At 46.5% G+C, this 15,158-nt stretch overlaps 1 pseudogene; it reads right to left on the reverse strand.

Moving 5' to 3' along the window:
• LOC141257883 (uncharacterized) overlaps positions 1-6,529 on the reverse strand; it is a 71,106-nt pseudogene extending 64,577 nt beyond the window's left edge.
• Between the last annotated feature and the right edge of the window lie 8,629 nt (positions 6,530-15,158).

Raw genomic sequence — 15,158 nt, forward strand, 5'->3', positions numbered from 1 at the left:
CAGGAATATTATAAAATATTAAATATCACCTGCTGTAAGGGCAAACAGGGTAATGGGATGTATCAGAAGAGGTATAGCTGCAAAGGATGAGAACATTGTTCTTCCACTGTACAAAGCACTGGTCAGACCACACTTGGAATACTGTGCTCAGTTATGGGCCCCAATATATAGAAAGGATATAAATGAGCTTGAAAAGGTACAAAGGAGGGCAACAAAATTAATAAGGGGAATGGAGGGACTGCAATACCCAGAGAGGTTGGCAAAACTAGGACTATTCAGCCTGGAAAAGAGAAGGTTGAGGGGGGACATAATAAATGTGTACAAATATGTTAGGGGACAGTATAGAGACCTTGCCCGGGATTTGTTCAAAAGGAGGGATATTACGGTAACAAGAGGGCACTCACTAAGACTGGAAGAGAAAAGGTTTCAGCACCAGCATAGGAAGGGGTTCTTTACGGTAAGAGCAGTGAGAATATGGAATTCACTGAGTGAGGAGACGGTAATGTCGGATTCACTAAACCAGTTCAAGCGGGGACTGGATGCTTTTCTAGATACCAGGCAGATTTCAGCATATACTTAAAAATAAAATAAAATAGTAGGTTGATACAGGGATTTATTCTGACTGCTGGTTTCAGAGTCGGGAGGGAATTTTTCCTCAGGTGAAGATTGGCTAAATCATTTGGGGTTTTTGCCCTCCTCTGGATCAACTTTAGCAATTACAGAACTAACAGGTCGAACTTGATGGACGCAAGTCTTTATTCGGCTTTACTAACTATGTAACTATCAGGGAAATGTTCGTCTATATCTGCCTGACATAGATGTTCACCTCCCTCCCTTATTCCCCTTCTGCTCAGCACAAAAGCCCCAATTAAAACACGCCTGGGAAATAGTTTATGCAAACAAGGCCAGCCAAGGAGTGTTATAACTTCGTTAGGAAGCAAGCATCTTGTCTCTGAAAGATGCAGGAGGTAATTAAAACGCAGGCTTGCACTAATTTGCGTGTAACTGTTGAAGCGGCTTCCCAAGCCTCAAAGGAAAATTTCTAGACGCACTGACTCAGATCTGAAATATGAAATCTTGTGAGTTCCATAGGTCCAACAGTAACGGGACCCATATGTGTAGTGACCAAATCAGCCCAGGAATGTATAGGTAGTTTTCCAGGGCTGTTACCAAAATCAGGGAGCTGCAGCGCAAAACCACAATAGCAGACATGTGATATCTAAATAAAGATAAAATCATAATGGAAAAAATGGCGTACTTTGCAAGCTTCTGCGATCAACGAGCGACGAGTTATCGCAGAAGTCAGCGTTTTTAATAAAAATGTACAGGCTGGAGACAGGCCCACATGATGTCACCACAAGGGGCGTGTGGCCAGATCTCCCCTTAGGTATAAGAGACTGCATGGAGAAGACAGGAGCACTCATTGCCAGGGGGGAATAAGAACTATAAGCAACGGGTCCTGTTCAATAACAGCATAATCTGGAGAGCCCCTCCTCCACCTATATTCAATCGTCTCCGCGATCGTATAGTGTAAGCAAGTTATCTTCTCTTTCCTCTTGTTTATTTTATGTAACTGCCTATGTATTTTAATGTCTCCCTTGTAACATCCTTGTATATATTTTTCCTAAACACTGCCTCCCTTTTGGACTAAATATAAAATTTAATAGTTCGGTTTCTTTTGTTCTGTAATCGTTCCCTTCCCCGAAGCCATATACGCTACCAAAAAGCAGGCGTCCGGCCAGGCCTGTATTATACTTTAAACTCGGCCGGTGGTGGCAGAGAGTATTAATAACTGGGCTATCGTGAAGCTGACAGTGACCGTACGGAGGGCGTTAAACAAGGATTCCAGGCTGTGGAACCCAGGGTGTTGAGCCATACGCTCACTGGTCGCTTACCGATACCAACGTAGAGAGTAGTCTGGATCTCGTGCTCGCAACTCCGGATGAAATACGGACAGCGTGACGGCACAGTGGGATATTGTGTGATCTCCCCGGTGTCGTCCTGACTGTGTGGGTGGAATCCCTGACAAATTGGTGGCAGCGGTGGGATACTGTGTGATCCTGCCGGTGTCGTCCTGACAGTCGCCATCGCAAAAATTTCCTTTATTAGGGGAATAGTAGATTTTAATGATTCCATCTTGAATCTTCTGTACGTTCAGGTATTTTAAGTTTATTATTACCCTGTAGCTAATAATTTTGGGATTCCTGATGCTAAGGCGTTTAACTGCAGTGAAGTCAGGGAAGTTATTCTCAGAATCAGTGGAGGTTTGGAGAAGAATTAGACTTTTATTCCTTCTCTGACAGATTCTAGAGCCCAGCGATTTGAAGTGATCATCTGCCATTGGGAAAAGAATCCTGAAATCCAATCCCCTACTAAATTGGAGTTATTGTCGCTCCAGACATTGACTCTGGGAAAGCGTGATGTTTGTGCCTCTACATCTGTTAGGATAGCTCCAGCACCCAGTTTTTCCTGTTCCCCCTATATGGAGGGGACTTTGTGCCGCTTCCTGATGACCTTAGGTTCCGGCAGTGTTTTCTTTTTATCAGACACCTTTTCCAGTAACTTATCCAAACACATATTTTCCTCTAAAGGGAATAGAGCAGAGTGTAATCTTGGAGGCTATGTGCCCGCTCCACAATTTTAGCCATAGTGCTCGTCTCCTTGAATTTGACAAGACTGAAGACCTTGCCGCTGTTCTTACCGACTCTGCAGAGGAGTCAGCTAAGAATCCTGTAACCTTCGGAGTAAGAGGTAGGGATTCGAGCAGCTCTACCCTTGAGGTTCCCATGCTTTAGTGTCCCGATGGTAGAAGCAGCTGGAAGAACATAGTCCCTGCTATACACATAGATACCACATTTGTGTTCAGTCGGGCTGCTGAAGTCTCCCAGGATTTCTTTAGCAGACTGTCCATTATACGAGCCATTGGGTCCCTTAGTTGCGAGAAATATTCAAATGTTGTCTTGTCTTTTTGCCAAGTTAGCCACCTGGATATCTACTTTTGGTATTTCTGACCAATATTTAGATATATTTCTTCCTCTAGAGGGAATCTCTCTTTTAGTTCTTTTAGTATAACGATGCTCCCTATTATAAAATATATAAAGCTTTATATATTTTCATGTATCAGGAATATCATTCTCTTTTTTTGTGCCAAAAGGGAGAACCAGGTGATGACGCTATCTTTGCCACCAAGTGAGATCAAGGTGCAAGAGCTTCAGGTTGCTCGTAAGTAAAAAAAAAAAAATAATAAAAAAAAAATTATTAATCACACTAATATAAAACAATAAAACCGATATACACACACACACACACACGTTTCGGCTGTTTACAGCCTTCTTCAGGTGTATGGAAAAAATTAACTTGACCCTTCTTTTATAGCCCTTTGCCAGAGTGAGAGAGGGAGGTGTTACAAAAAGAGGAAGAGGAGGAGTGCTTCATCCTGCATTGTTCTCAGTTATATATATATATATATATATATATATATACATATATATATATATATATATATATTATATAAATTATTATATATAAAATGACAAATAGCAAACATTTTATGTAAGAAACATGTCAATCTGATTAACATCCCATTTTTCCCATTATATATGGGCTGAGCGGCGTGTGCGTGTGATTCCACTGGACCGTGCCGGAGAGTGAATGCCTGGAGGGGCGTAACTAGGTATTCACCCGATCCGACCAGGGTCGCACAACGGCATACGACGCCAGTGCACCAAGGAGGAACCGAGCAGAGGGACCAGGTGCTACTCCAGGACAGACCCCGGACACGGCTGTTGACCCACACAGGGGAATACAGGAACAGACAGGTTAGGCTGGCACACAGACTGGTGGGTATAGGCAGGCACGACTGGTATGCAGGCAGGCGGGTATGCTGGCAGGGGGGTACAGGCAAGCACGGCTAGAGTGCAGACAGGGAGGCACTAGCAGGTAAGAACACAGGCGGGATAGGACCCAGTACACACTGGGACTCAGGAACAGAACCACAGATGTGGCGGACAAACACAGCAGAGTAAGGCCGCCCAGAGTGGTGAGAGAGAGCAGGACAGGACGAGACCGCCTGGAGCGGTGAGCGTGAGTAGAGCAGGACGAGATAGATATATATTAGGGTTTACCTCTCCACTCAGCAGATAATAGATATATATTAGGGTTTACCTCTCCGCTCAGCAGATAATAGATATATATTAGGGTTTACCTCTCCACTTAGCAGATTATAGATATATATTAGGGTTTACCTCTCCGCTCAGCAGATAATAGATATATATTAGGGTTTACCTCTCCGCTCAGCAGATTATAGATATATATTGGGGTTTACCTCTCCGCTCAGCAGATTATAGATATATATTAGGGTTTACCTCTCCACTCAGCAGATAATAGATATATATTAGGGTTTACCTCTCCGCTCAGCAGATTATAGATATATATTGGGGTTTACCTCTCCGCTCAGCAGATTATAGATATATATTAGGGTTTACCTCTCCGCTCAGCAGATTATAGATATATATTAGGGTTTACCTCTCCACTCAGCAGATAATAGATATATATTAGGGTTTACCTCTCCGCTCAGCAGATTATAGATATATATTGGGGTTTACCTCTCCGCTCAGCAGATTATAGATATATATTAGGGTTTACCTCTCCGCTCAGCAGATTATAGATATATATTAGGGTTTACCTCTCCGCTCAGCAGATTATAGATATATATTAGGGTTTATCTCTCCGCTCAGCAGATAATAGATATATATTAGGGTTTACCTCTCCACTCAGCAGATAATAGATATATATTAGGGTTTACCTCTCCGCTCAGCAGATTATAGATATATATTGGGGTTTACCTCTCCGCTCAGCAGATTATAGATATATATTAGGGTTTACCTCTCCACTCAGCAGATTATAGATATATATTAGGGTTTATCTCTCCGCTCAGCAGATTATAGATATATATTAGGGTTTACCTCTCCACTCAGCAGATAATAGATATATATTAGGGTTTACCTCTCCGCTCAGCAGATAATAGATATATATTGGGGTTTACCTCTCGGCTCAGCAGATTATAGATATATATTAGGGTTTATCTCTCCGCTCAGCAGATTATAGATATATATTAGGGTTTACCTCTCCGCTCAGCAGATTATAGATATATATTAGGGTTTACCTCTCCGCTCAGCAGATTATAGATATATATTAGGGTTTACCTCTCGGCTCAGTAGATAATAGATATATATTAGGGTTTACCTCTCGGCTCAGTAGATAATAGATATATATTAGGGTTTACCTCTCCACTCAGCAGATTATAGATATATATTGGGGTTTACCTCTCCGCTCAGCAGATTATAGATATATATTAGGGTTTACCTCTCCACTCAGCAGATTATAGATATATATTAGGGTTTATCTCTCCACTCAGCAGATAATAGATATATATTGGGGTTTACCTCTCCGCTCAGCAGATTATAGATATATATTAGGGTTTACCTCTCCGCTCAGCAGATTATAGATATATATTAGGGTTTACCTCTCCACTCAGCAGATTATAGATATATATTAGGGTTTACCTCTCCGCTCAGCAGATTATAGATATATATTAGGGTTTATCTCTCCACTCAGCAGATAATAGATATATATTGGGGTTTACCTCTCCGCTCAGCAGATTATAGATATATATTAGGGTTTAGCTCTCCGCTCAGCAGATAATAGATATATATTAGGGTTTACCTCTCGGCTCAGTAGATAATAGATATATATTAGGGTTTACCTCTCGGCTCAGTAGATAATAGATATATATTAGGGTTTACCTCTCGGCTCAGTAGATAATAGATATATATTAGGGTTTACCTCTCCACTCAGCAGATTATAGATATATATTGGGGTTTACCTCTCCGCTCAGCAGATTATAGATATATATTAGGGTTTACCTCTCCGCTCAGCAGATTATAGATATATATTGGGGTTTACCTCTCGGCTCAGTAGATAATAGATATATATTAGGGTTTACCTCTCCACTCAGCAGATTATAGATATATATTGGGGTTTACCTCTCCGCTCAGCAGATTATAGATATATATTAGGGTTTACCTCTCCACTCAGCAGATTATAGATATATATTGGGGTTTACCTCTCGGCTCAGTAGATAATAGATATATATTAGGGTTTACCTCTCCACTCAGCAGATTATAGATATATATTAGGGTTTATCTCTCCGCTCAGCAGATTATAGATATATATTAGGGTTTACCTCTCCGCTCAGCAGATTATAGATATATATTAGGGTTTACCTCTCCGCTCAGCAGGGAGATGATCTCCAGGGCGCACTGGATGATTCTTCGGGACGTCTCGGCCTCCATCCTCGGTCGTCGCTCAGGAGACAGAAGCTGTTGGATGATATTAGAAGATGGAGACCTGGAGGCTTCTGTAGATCAGCGGCTGACACCAGAGACAATAACCTGCAGCTGCTGCACTGATGGAGATAAAGGACCTAAGATGACGTCATCACCATGTGACAAGGAGGGGCGGAGCTCATCTTACCAGTGGAGTTGAAGGACCTGTAATGACGTCAGCACCATGTGACAAGGAGGGGCGGAGCTCATCTTACTAGTGGAGGTAAAGGACCTGTGATGACGTCAGCCCCTTGTTGCTCAGTGAGGGGCGGTCGTCTCCTCCTTACGTGCTGCTCCTCCCTCTTGTCCTCCCTCTCCCCCTCCATCTTGTGTCTGTACAGCCGGGCTCCTCACTCCTGGAGATTTTCTTCTCCTTCTCATATCTGGACATTGTCTATAGTATATTGTGCTGTTTATCCCACATTCTAACCCTTCTGCTGACTTGTGTCGTTTTCAATGCGTCCCACCGCCATGTATATCCTCTAGTGTGAACTGGCACTGACATGTATATCCTCTAGTGTGAACTGGCACCGCCATGTATATCCTCTAGTGTGAACTGGCACTGACATGTATATCCTCTAGTGTGAACTGGCACCGCCATGTATATCCTCTAGTGTGAACTGGCACTGACATGTATATCCTCTAGTGTGAACTGGCACTGACATGTATATCCTCTAGTGTGAACTGGCACTGACATGTATATCCTCTAGTGTGAACTGGCACTGACATGTATATCCTCTAGTGTGAACTGGCACTGACATGTATATCCTCTAGTGTGAACTGGCACCGCCATGTATATCCACTAGTGTGAGCTGGCACCGCCATGTATATCCTCTAGTGTGAACTGGCACCTCCATGTATATCCTCTAGTGTGAACTGGCACTGACATGTATATCCTCTAGTGTGAACTGACACCGCCATGTATATCCTCTAGTGTGAGCTGGCACCGCCATGTATATCCTCTAGTGTGAACTGGCACCTCCATGTATATCCTCTAGTGTGAACTGGCACCGACATGTATATCCTCTAGTGTGAACTGACACCGCCATGTATATCCTCTAGTGTGAACTGGCACCGCCATGTATATCCTCTAGTGTGAACTGGCACCGCCATGTATATCCTCTAGTATGAACTGGCACTGACATGTATATCCTCTAGTGTGAGCTGGCACCGCCATGTATTTCCTCTAGTGTGAACTGGCACCGCCATGTATATCCTCTAGTGTGAACTGGCACCGCCATGTATATCCTCTAGTGTGAGCTGGCACCGCCATGTATATCCTCTAGTGTGAACTGGCACCGCCATGTATATCCTCTAGTATGAACTGGCACTGACATGTATATCCTCTAGTGTGAACTGGCACTGACATGTATATCCTCTAGTGTGAACTGGCACTGACATGTATATCCTCTAGTGTGAACTGGCACCGCCATGTATATCCTCTAGTGTGAACTGGCACCGCCATGTATATCCTCTAGTGTGAACTGGCACCGACATGTATATTCTCTAGTGTGAACTGGCACCGACATGTATATCCTCTAGTGTGAACTAGCACTGCCATGTATATCCTCTAGTGTGAACTGACACTGCCATGTATAGCCTCTAGTGTGAACTTGTACCGCCATGTATAGCCTCTAGTGTGAACTGGCACCGACATGTATATCCTCTAGTGTGAACTGGCACCGACATGTATATCCTCTAGTGTGAACTGGCACCGACATGTATATCCTCTAGTGTGAACTGGCACCGCCATGTATATCCTCTAGTGTGAACTGGCACTGACATGTATATCCTCTAGTGTGAACTGGCACCGCCATGTATATCCTCTAGTGTGAACTGGCACCGCCATGTATATCCTCTAGTGTGAACTGGCACCGACATGTATATCCTCTAGTGTGAACTGGCACTGACATGTATATCCTCTAGTGTGAACTGGCACCGCCATGTATATCCTCTAGTGTGAACTGGCACCGACATGTATATCCTCTAGTGTGAACTGGCACTGACATGTATATCCTCTAGTGTGAACTGGCACCGCCATGTATATCCTCTAGTGTGAACTGGCACCGACATGTATATCCTCTAGTGTGAACTGGCACTGACATGTATATCCTCTAGTGTGAACTGGCACAGCCATGTATATCCTCTAGTGTGAACTGGCACAGCCATGTATATCCTCTAGTGTGAACTGGCACAGCCATGTATATCCTCTAGTGTGAACTGGCACTGACATGTATATCTTCTAGTGTGAACTGGCACCGCCATGTATATGCTCTAGTGTGAACTGGCACTGACATCTGTATCCTCTAGTGTGAACTAGCACCGCCACGTATATCCTCTAGTGTGAACTTTCACTGACATGTGTCAGACAAAATGTATTTTTGTCCTAGTTTTAAAAATGTTAAAAGGACAGCCAGAGATGTCTTAAATCTCCACCCCCTGCACTTTTGGAAGGGACATCCATAGAAATCTACTCTTGCTTCCCCCAAACCAGGAATGTTTATGACCGCCATAAAACCTCAGCCGAAAGAACAAGCATTCTGGTCTAAACTGGAAATCCCCTCCAAAATCCTATTGTCTAACTGTACAAACTTTTAATGTCGATTTTAATAATGTGCATGACTGTCCCAAACACAGGGACCACATTTTTGGAATGTTCACCTTTTTCCGATTATGACGGTATATCTTACATAACCGGGAGACCACCGGAAACCCAGGAAATGGGTTCTGAGCTTCTGAGCGTCATAGAAATATCATATTTGATATCCATATTCATGAATATTGGTGACGGCAAACATGATGTCTCCATCTTGGATGTGAGACCCCCCCATACCAAGATATGAAATCTGAAGGATTTTTATGTCTTATGCAGCTGGGTGGGTTCACAAAACTGTGCACCCATGTGAGGTAAACAACATGGGTGTCTCCTAGTGTTTTGGCCCCTTACTGAAAACCAGAACGGACATTTTACTTCATTCTTACCCTGGGACGTCAGACGCATGCACTCCTCGCTGCGTGGAGGAATCACATCTAATTTCCGGGGAGCCGTCCCCCCCACAGAATCTGAGACCATCACCTCGTGGCGCAGGTTTTGCGATCATTTACCCCTTTTATTTTAATAACTGTTTTATGCATATATGTACATTGTCTCTTTTATAATATCTTGTATATCTTTTGTAACTACTGCCCACTTTCGGGAGTAAATCATTATTATTTACCAGCTTCGTTCTTCTTGTCCTATGTCGAGCAAACACGTTCCTCACCCGCTAATTCACGTTACCTAACGGGTACCCGATCCACCTGTTAAGAGATCGGTGGTGGCAGCATACGGTGTATTTATGTGATATTGTGGTTGAGGGTGACTGGATGCAGGTATATATACGTTCCTGGAAGGAACTGGTGGTATATATACGTCCTGTCACATCACGTGCCACAATAGTCGACATAAATTAGAGCAGCTGCGCCTGTGCTTATCCTCGGTCAATACCATGTTTGACCAGCAGAATAAGGGGGCGCCAGAGGGCTGCAAGGTGTTTTTCCTGACAATTGGTGGCAGCGGTGGGATCATAGGACATTAGTGATCTGGTTTGAGCAATCATTCCTCTCACTAAAAACTTCCACGGTTCTTATCTGGACCCTGCACAAAAGTTTTCAAGATCGAACTCAGTGTTAATTAGATCTGAGACAATACTGTATGTGTAGCAGTTACCCCTACCCTTCTTCGTTTTTTCTTTTCTATTTTTATTTTGGTGATCATGGTCGTAGTTGAGGAGCTCTGGTACAGCCAGCAGAAAAAGGACACTCTTATTGGAATATGTATAACCAAAGGCATTGACCCCCTCGGCAAAAACAGCGAACAAATGGCTGCTGCACTGGCGCAACTGCAGACCGAGCAAGCCCTTCTCCAGACCTCAGCAGGGCCAGGGGTCAGCCGAGATATGAACAGTACTGATGCAAGGGTCCCTCCTGTAGACGCACGCCGCATCAGCAATCAGGGCAGCGTGGACCCCTATCTGCAGATGGCTCTACAGCAACTTCCTGCAGAGGATCATGAAGGACGGCTGAAAGTAATTCAGCAGTACCAGGAGGCTGCCGAGCGGCGAGCGGAGGCCCAAGCCCAGCGAGAGGCCGAGAGAGCCGAGCGAGAGGCCCAAGCCCAGAGGGCCCATGAACTGCAGATGGCCCAACTCGGGATCCCAGCATCCACCTCACGGAACGGTGAGACCAACAATGCGACCCTGTTTAAGCCCCGTCCAGAGCATTTTCCTGTGATGGAAAAGGATGGCGACTTCGACACCTTTCTGAGGGGTTTTGAAAAGACTTGCAGACAATACCAGCTGCCTGAGGGCCAGTGGGCCCGATACTTAACTGCAGGGCTGCGAGGCAAAGCTCTGGATGTGTTTGTGGCTCTTCATCCGAGCCTCGATGGGAACTATGATGCCATTAAGCAGGCCCTAATCCAGAGGTTCCAACTGACTCCTGAGGTGTACCGCAAAAAGTTCCGGAACCTCCGTGGACCGCACGACAGTTACATGCGATGTGGTGCATGGGCTCAGAACCAACTTTGAGCAGTGGATCCAAGGACTGTCAGCGACCACCTTTGAGCAGCTAAAGGATCTGATGGTGAAAGACCAGTTCCTGCATCTGTGTCCGACTGAGGTACGGCAGTTCGTGATGGATCGGGAGCCACCAGATGCCAATAAAGCAACGCAGATCGCAGACACCTACGAGGCCAACCGGAAGTGCGGAAGCCGGTCGTCGCCAGCTGGAAAGGGGGTAAGCCATCAACCACCATCCCTGCCCCTGCCAGCCGACCTTCCGGAGGCCTTGTCCCCTTTACCAACGCTCAGCCTGCATCTGATGCCCGCAGGTGCTATTTCTGCAACCAGACTGGTCATCTCAGCGCCACTTGCCCAGAGAAGCAGAGGAAGAAACCCCCATCCAAGGCCCCAGGGCCTAATGCATCAGTTCTTTTGGTGGGTGGGCCGGTTGGGAGGGCCTGTGAAAACTTGCAGTCTGTCATGGTGGGGGACACTGTCACTGTAGGCCTCAAGGACACTGGGACCGAACGAACCCTCATCCGACCCGAACTGGTGTCCGCTGAAGAGCTTATTCCGGGAAAGACCCTGACTGTCACCGGGATTGGGGGCGTCCGATGCCCCTTGCCCATGGCCCCGGTTTTTATTAATTGGGGTGCGGGGAGTGGGGTGAAGGAAGTGGGAGTATCTGAAAATCTACCTGCAATTGTTTTGCTGGGAACTGATTTGGGGAGGATGTTGGCTTATTATGTCCCTGACCCCCCTCCCCAATCTGATACGATTGGTAAGGTTAATGCTGATACTGTGAATGTCAATGCTTTTCCTGCTGATAATGATGATGATGATGATGATGATGTATTGGAAGGTACAGGAGAACTCAGCCATGTCACACTGCGGGGTGATATTGCTGAGGATCCCCTAGCAGGAACAAGTGTCAGTGCTAAGGGTATTGGGGAGAGGCACATGGACCATGAAGCAGGTGGTGCTGTGCCCGCGACCAGTGTCACAACAGATGGTGACCTGGCTGATGGTAGCTGCCCCATACGTAGCACTGTGCCTGAGGTAATGGAGGAGGATGGGGAAGTAGTACTCATAGCCGCACAGGCTGATGGGACGGTGTTATTCCCCCGGGACACGGCCTATATAGCCGCTGTTACCCGCAGTCAGAGTGCCCAGAACGCAAGTAACGCCCTGCCTTCTGGACCCTCCTCGGACAAAGGAATAACAGAATCAGGTATGGACCCACAGCCGGTCCCAGAGGGTCCCAGGGAGGACGTGGCCTTAACCTCACTTCTGGCTTCCTCCAGCTTGGAGTCTCAGGCAGCTCTGCACTCAGATGCTAGCCTAGGGATGTTAAGGAGCCTCGCTGAGAAGCCCACCTCCCAGTCGGATAAGGTGGTGGACCCCCTCTTGGACATGCTGGCCCAAGCGAAGGCCAGCGGGTCCCTAGAGGATGTAGAGATAAGCGCCTTGCTATCCGCACCCCAGAGGTCTCAGATGCGAGCAGTGCTGAAACCCTTCCAAGCAGTGTTCACCAACATGCCTGGCAGGACTGAGGTGGCGGTCCATGAAGTGGACACCGGGAATCATGCCCCACTCCGGCGGACAGCCTATCGAATCTCCGACGAGGTGCAGCATGTCATGCGCCAGGAGGTCGAGGAGATGCTGAAGTAGGGGGTGATTAAGCGGTCCAAAAGCACGTGGGCCTCACCTGTAGTCCTGGTGCCAAAGAAGGACTGGACCACCTGGTTCTGTGTGGACTACAGGGGGCTCAACGCTATCACAGCCTCTGACGCACAACTCATGCCACGCATTGAGGAGCTGCTGGAGCGGTTAGCCAGCACGAGCTTTCTCTCCATTATGGATCTGAGTCAGGGATATTGGCAGATTCCCTTGAGCCCCGGGGCCCAGGAGAAGTCCGCCTTTATCACCCCCTTCGGATTGTATGAATCCACGGTCATGCCTTTTGGCATGAAAAATGCCCCTGCAACGTTCCAGCGAATGGTCAACCACCTGCTCCAGGGACTGGAGAGGTACGCAGTGGCGTACCTGGATGATATTGCCATCTTCAGTCCCACCTGGGAGGATCACCTCGAGCATCTGAATAGGAGCTCGGGTGCATTCACCAGGCGGGCTTGACCATTAAGCCAGGAAAGTGCCAGATGGGCATGAACGAGGTCCACTACCTGGGGCACCGGGTAGGTGGGGGTACTCTGAAGCCAGAACCATGGGAAAGTGGACGCTATCGTGTCCTGGCCCACTCCCAGGACCAAGAAGCAGGTGCAGTCCTTCTTGGGCACCGCAGGGTACTATAGACGCTTTGTACAAGACTATAGTAGCCTTGCGAAGCCCTTGACAGACCTCACCAGGAGGAGCCTACCCCATTCAGTCAAATGGACAGATGAATGCGAGGTGGCCTTTCAGGCTTTGAAGACTGCCCTGAGCAGATCTCCTGTGCTAAAGGCGGTCGACGGCACACGGCCCCTCTTCGTACAGACCGACGCCAGTGAGTTTGGCCTCGGTGCTGTACTCAGCCAGGTCGACTCGGGGAACCAAGAACACCCCGTGTTGTACCTAAGTCGGAAACTGCTGCCGAGGGAAGTGGCCTATTCCACCATAGAGAAGGAGTGCCTGGCCATTGTATGGGCCCTCAACCGGTTACAGCCTTACTTGTACGGGTGCCCCTTCACTGTCGTGACTGACCACAACCCCCTGAGTTGGTTGCACACCATGTCCAGTGCTAACGGAAGGTTGTTACGCTGGAGCCTCACCCTCCAGCAGTACGACTTTACCGTTCAACACCGCAAAGGCAGCGAGCATGGCAATGCCGATGGGTTGTCCCGGCGAGGGGAGCCTCCAGAGATACGCTTGGAAGAGTACCAGAAGGTCCTACCTCCATAGCGCAGTCTAAAAGGGGGAGGTGTCAGGCAAAATGTATTATTGTCCTAGTTTTAAAAATGAGAGAGGTCTTAAATCTCCACCCCCCTGTCCATTTGTATGAGTTTTACATAGAACTCACTGTAGCTTCCCCCAAACCTCATGAATTTTTTTAACCGCCATAAAAAATCTCAGCCCAAGAGAACAAGCATTCTGGCCTAAACGGGATTTTCCCTCCAAAGATCCTATTGTTTAGCTGTACAAATGTTTAATGTCGATTTTAATAATGCACATGACGGTCACAAACACAGGGACCACATTTTTGGAATGCTCACCTTTTTCCAATTATAATAGTATATCTTGCATAACTGGGAAACCCCCGGAAGCCCGGGAAATGGGTTCTGAGCTTCTGAGCATCATAGAGATTTCATATTTAATATCCATCTTCATGAATAGTGGTGACGGCAAACATGATGTCTCCATCTTGGATGTGGGACCCCCCCACACCAAGATATGAAATATGAAGGATTTTTAGGTCTTCTGCAGCTGGGTGGGTTCACAAAGCCGAGCCCCCGTGTGAGGTAAACACCATGGGTGTCTCCTAATGTTTTGGCCCCTCTACTAAAAATCAGAATGGCCATTTTAAGTCAGTCTTCTCCGGGACGTCAGACGCATGCCCTCCTCGCTGCGTGGAAGAATCACATCTAATTTCCGGGGAGCTGTCCCCCCCACAGAATCTGAGACCATCACCACGTGGCACAGGTTTTGCTATTACTTATCCCTTTTATTTTAATAACTGTTTTATGCATATATGTACATTGTCTCTTTTATAATATCTTGTATATCTTTTGTAAACACTGCCCACTTTCGGGAGTAAATCATTATTATTTACCAGCTTCGTTCTTCTTGTCCTATGTCGAGCAAACACGTTCCTCACCCGCTAATTCATGTTACCTAACGGGTACCCGATCCACCTCTTAAGCGATCGGTGGTGGCAGTATACCAGTATTTATGTGATATTGTGGTTTGAGGGTGGCTGGTCGGAGGTATATATACGTTCCTGGAAGGAACTGGTGGTATATATACGTCCTGTCACATCACGTGCCGCAATTGTCGACATAAATTAGAGCAGCTGCACCCGTGCTTATCCTCGGTCAATACCGTGTTTGACCAGCAGGATAAGGGGGCGCCAGAGAGCTGCAAGGTCTGACAAATTGGTGTTTTCCTGACATGAAGCCACTCCTTAGTTATTTTAGCTGTGTGCATAGGGTCATTGTCTTGTTGGAAGATGAACCTTCGGCCAAGTTTGTGGTCCAGAGCATTCTGGAAGAGGTTTTCATCCAGGATATCTCTGTAC

This window comes from Phyllobates terribilis, unplaced genomic scaffold (assembly GCF_046119375.1).
Source record: "Phyllobates terribilis strain yellow unplaced genomic scaffold, ASM4611937v1 Scaffold_3__8_contigs__length_932513732, whole genome shotgun sequence".
NCBI lineage: Eukaryota > Metazoa > Chordata > Amphibia > Anura > Dendrobatidae > Phyllobates > Phyllobates terribilis.